Source organism: Hydra vulgaris, chromosome 05 (genome assembly GCF_038396675.1).
Source record: "Hydra vulgaris chromosome 05, alternate assembly HydraT2T_AEP".
Lineage (NCBI taxonomy): Eukaryota > Metazoa > Cnidaria > Hydrozoa > Anthoathecata > Hydridae > Hydra > Hydra vulgaris.
In genome coordinates this window covers 19,725,001-19,730,000 of record NC_088924.1, presented here as the reverse complement: position 1 = coordinate 19,730,000, position 5,000 = coordinate 19,725,001, and the positions used below count along the sequence as shown (strand labels likewise).

Below are 5,000 nucleotides of genomic sequence, written 5' to 3'. Positions count from 1 at the left end.
TTTTAAAATCATTACAGATAAAGTATTAAAAAGCATTATAGGAAAAACAATTTCTTAAATGAGGAGTCGACTAGTAAACCAGATATTTCACTTTTTAACTGTTATTGAAGTTTATTTACCAGGGATGCGGGGTCCCAGAGTGACTGCCTGTTTTCGTCTTTATTTTTTTCTGGTCTCTGGTTTCCAGAAGTTTTAAACATCTTGATTGACTTCTGATCTGCTATGTAAAAAAGCTCATAAAATTTAATGAATGAAAACATTTTGTTTTTATGTCCGCAGTCCTGGAGTCCCAGAATCCTGGTCGTCAAGGATTCTGCTGCCTAAAGACTTCGGGTTCAAAAAGTGATTGCTCCTCTAACATAAAAGTCTTAATTTTTTTACCAAGAGTAATCCTAAAGCGTTTTATGCATTATTAGAGCTCCTGGATGCTAAAAACTATGAAAAAGTAATCATTTTAGAACATTTAGTTGGCAACCACATGCGGCCGTGGCGCAGTGGTTAGAACGCTTGCTTTATAAGCAGGAGATCCAGGTTCTAAACGAGCTCTGGACATATTTTCGCGTCATGGTTAGGAAGGAGGCGTGATCTTCCTGATTAAATGCACTTCCACGGTGCTCTGTGACAAGACCGTTAGGACTTCTTGGGGCACCTAAAATAAAAAATTTAAATCCTGGTTTTCTTTTTTTTTTATTGATAGGCAGTTTAATTAAAATATTAGTAATTTTGTCTACGGTTAGCCCTCTATTTCTGGATTCTTTATTCTATTTTTTTTTTGGTAGGCAGTTATGCACAAATATTTTTATAAAGTTTTATAATTTTTTTACTTTTTTTTTCTCTTTAAATTTTAATAAGTAAATGTACAAAACAAAATATAATACAACAAATAAAGTAACAACCTATGTCACCAGAAATCGCTTTCATCATTAAGAAATAATATGAAATAGCAAATGAAATATGAGTTTCGCAGTTTATATAAAAAAAACATTTTTAAAACAATGAATAGTAATAATTTGCTAATAAAAAATGATTTTCACAGTTTACATGTTTAAAACAGTGTACAAACATTTTGCTTTTTAAAAAATTATTTATAGTTTATATAAAAGATACTTTAAAACGATAGTTAAATTTTTTATTCATCACTTCAAAATTTTTATATGAATGAAAACTCTTCCTTTGGATGCAAATATTTCAATGACTCTGTTAATATCAAGAACTTTTTCCTGATGAATTGACATTGAAGCAACTCCGTTCAATCTATTTTTTGACATAGTACTTCTAGTGTAAGTTTTTATTCTCCTAAGTGTAGATATTCACCTTCACAAGTTGTGATTGGTATTGTAGTAAGTATATGAAAAGCTTCTTAAATGTTTGGAAAACCTCTCATTTCAATAAACTTTAACGTATCTGAAGTAGTAGATGATAATTCTGTCTTTTCTTTCAAAAACTCCTCCCATAACTCTAATACAGCATTAATTGATGAGAAATAAGGAAGATCAGATTTATAAAAAATGAAAAAATAAGGAACTTTTCTTTCCATGGACAAGATCTAAAAGATTTCTCCGTTAAACCATCAGAAATAGCACATTGACCATTATAAACAATCGTGCTCTCAACATCAAACCTGTTTTTTAGTTCATTGAGAAGATGATTAACAAGAGGCAATGTAATAGAAACTTTAAAATAGTTAGACATAGCATCACATATTTAATTATCTCTATGCCTCTGAACACCACATTTTTTAGGTTTTTTTTCATCATAATCAAATGTTTTAGCCAATGCAAGAGCAATTTTGTACCATTTGTTGAGGCAAGCATAAGCGTTTCTTTGTATTTCTTTTACACGATTAGTCAAATTTTAAACTTTCAATTCTGGGAGATATTTTCAATTCAATTGCTGGGAGATATCAAAAGATTTCAAAAAAGTAATTCATTAATTGTTTAGTTAAAACAAAAGAAACTATAAAAGAAAAATTTGTCAATAACTTCATAAAAAAGACACTTTTGAAGATATTTCTTTATTTTACTTTTTTAAATTATTGTCTTCCATTTCTTCAAAAGCAGAAAAATTGCCGAATAATTATCAAAAAGTGCATGATGCTCTTGTATTCACTGAATTCGACATGTGTCAATAAGTTTTGCTTGACAAGGAAAAAGGTACTTTTTGAAGCAATTACTTCTTTTAGGAGAAAAGTTAAAAAAACGAGTTATGTTTTTAACTTGCTTAAGCAAGTTTTTGAACTTGCTGAATTTGGGAACTTTTCCCAACAATTAAACTAAGTTTATGTGAGGTACAGTGAAAAAATAATGCCTTAGAGTTAACATTTTTTATAAGATTTAAAACACCTTTGTATTCAGCTGGAATTCAAGTAACTCTATCGTATGACTGGCCTTTGCAATTTCTTATACCTAAACCAAAATCTTTTTCAGTTTCAAGAATGTTGGTAGCTATATTTAAACCACTTGTTCCTGTTTTGAATTTAAAAAAGCGTAAAAAAACTTCCTTAATATTACTGTTCAAGTCAACATAACGTATCACAATAGAAATTTGTTTTGTCGTCTGAAGCCTCGTCTGCAATAATAAAGAAGTGCTTAGTTTTTTTTAACATCATTTAATAAAATCTCTTCAGTTGCATTTCCACAATACTCAATTAACTCGTTTTGAATGGACTTTAAAATAAATGTGGAATTTTTTAGGGCAGAGAGAAGATGCTTCTTTTGAATTAAATTACCTGCATCAACTCTAAAGTTTATAAGCTCAACAAAATTACTCAGCCCTGTAATTTTTGAAGATCCTCCGACTTCTCCTTGATATTTTTTATCGTCTCTATAACCTTGTAGAGGCATATTGTTTTGATCCAAAAATGTTTTAGTCTTAACAACTGATTCAAGATTTTTTTTGTTTTCTCCAAAACGCTACTTCCAAGAAATATTTAGAGAAACTTCAATAAGAAAAGTGTTATTTTTAGCTCTAGATGAAAGCATATTAAAACAATGCGTGGACTTGATGTGTAATTCGTCAACAGTTTTCTCATAATTGTCGTTGAAAATTTTTACAGCATTACGCCAGATATTGAATGGTTCTTTAAACAATTTACATAATGCATATTTATTTGGTAAACTTGTACCAAAAAGTGTGCAGGGAACACAATAAGCACTATCTTCAATTTTAGAGTAACAAAGCCAAAAAAAGTCATCTAACCATTTTAGCAAAAAATGTCTTTTTCTGCTTTTACCTGTTAACGGGAATCGGAAGCATATTTCTAGAATCCAGACATTATAAATTAGAGATAACAATTCATTATCATTTGTTCCTGATTTTAATTTTTTACCATGTAGATGGTATGATGAAACATCATAGTTTGAATAAGATGCTAACTGATTTATATTTAATAAACTAATGTCAACAACTTTGTTTTCCGTTGGAATACAACGTTGTTGTTTTCCAACGGAAAACAACGATTCAAGAGTGCTTTTATTACTGTTGTTTGAGTCTTAGGAGATAATTACTTAAGTTGTAACTGTTTTATTTCAAATACCAGACTTACATATATCTGAGGTATTCCTACAAACGGTTTGAAAGAATAATTTAAACTGAATTGGTTTTTGTATTTTGTTCTATGAAGGTAGAAAATAAGACTTAGAAAAAAAATTTTTTTTTCATACTTAGTAAACTTGTATCACTCATAACAATAGATGGTTGTTTTATTGGAAGATCTTTGACCAGTTTTAAAAAACGATATGACTTATAACATAAAACACTTTTGATTTTTGTTTTATCTAAATTGCACCACTAAAAATTTATTGAATAGTTTAGTTTTTGGATACGAGGCTTTATAAAAAGTATTAAAAAAGCTTTGGTTTTACTTTTTAAAAGCAATTTTAGGATAGATAGGTTCAATAGGTTGCTTTATAACATTTGATAATGCCATAGGCCAATTGAAAGATAAAAATGCTTTAACAAAGCAACTTAAATACACTTCTTTTAAAAGAAGTTCAGAAATCATATTATTGTTAATTGTTGAAAAAATCAGAGCGTTTAAACGAAACAGCGATAAAAAACAAATTTGAAAGCTGGGAATATTCAGATCTATGCTAATTAAAATTTTAACTCCAAAAACAATCATACCTTGTGTGAAAATTTATGTTTACAAATAACTAAATTGACGTCAGCATTATTAGAATTTTTGAAGTATGCTTACTGTCATTTAAAATCAAAGATTCTGAGCGATTAAGACACTTTCCATCTTCAACGACCTGGGAATAATAGTAAAATATATTGAAATGTAATAATAAGTTTAATACACTAAAATGTAATATTGATAACAAAAAAAATAATAGTATAACTATAACAATTTCTTTTTTTTTACCGTTATTACATTTTAATATATATCATAATTTCTTATTAAAAAAACTAAATCACCGTTATAGGTTAGTTGTATGTTTATAAATAATTCAATTTCAAACACATTATCAAGAATATAAATCTGTTGTAAAATGTGTTAATAATTGTTTAAACAGCAATAAATAATATTAAAATCTAAAATAGATGTAACATCTAGTCCATTTTATGATATTGTTTTAATTAAATAAAGTTTTCATAAAGCCTAAAACAAATACGAAAACACCACAATGCTGTATAACCAAGATTTCATTAAAATGATAAATTGATACGCAAGTCTTAATAGTGTTTATATTCATTTTCAATAACATATATTCGAAAATATTTCCATTATTAACTCCGAAACTTCTAAAAGATCTTTGATAAACATTAGATAAATTTTCTAATAAAAAAATTTGACTTTATACTATGTAGGCATGGCCAAATTGGCCACTTCTTAGATCCGCGCCTGATATATATATGATATGATATATATATGGTATGATATATATATGATATGATATATATATATTATGATATATATATATATATATATATATATATATATATATATATATATATATATATATATGATATGATATGATATATATATATGATATGAT

At 27.6% G+C, this 5,000-nt stretch overlaps 1 long non-coding RNA gene across 1 annotated transcript in view; it reads left to right on the top strand.

Annotated features, from left to right (window-relative positions):
- LOC136079995 (uncharacterized) overlaps positions 1 to 5,000 on the top strand; it is an 81,097-nt gene that overhangs the window by 43,308 nt on the left and 32,789 nt on the right. The gene's annotated exons all lie outside the window — the stretch shown is intronic.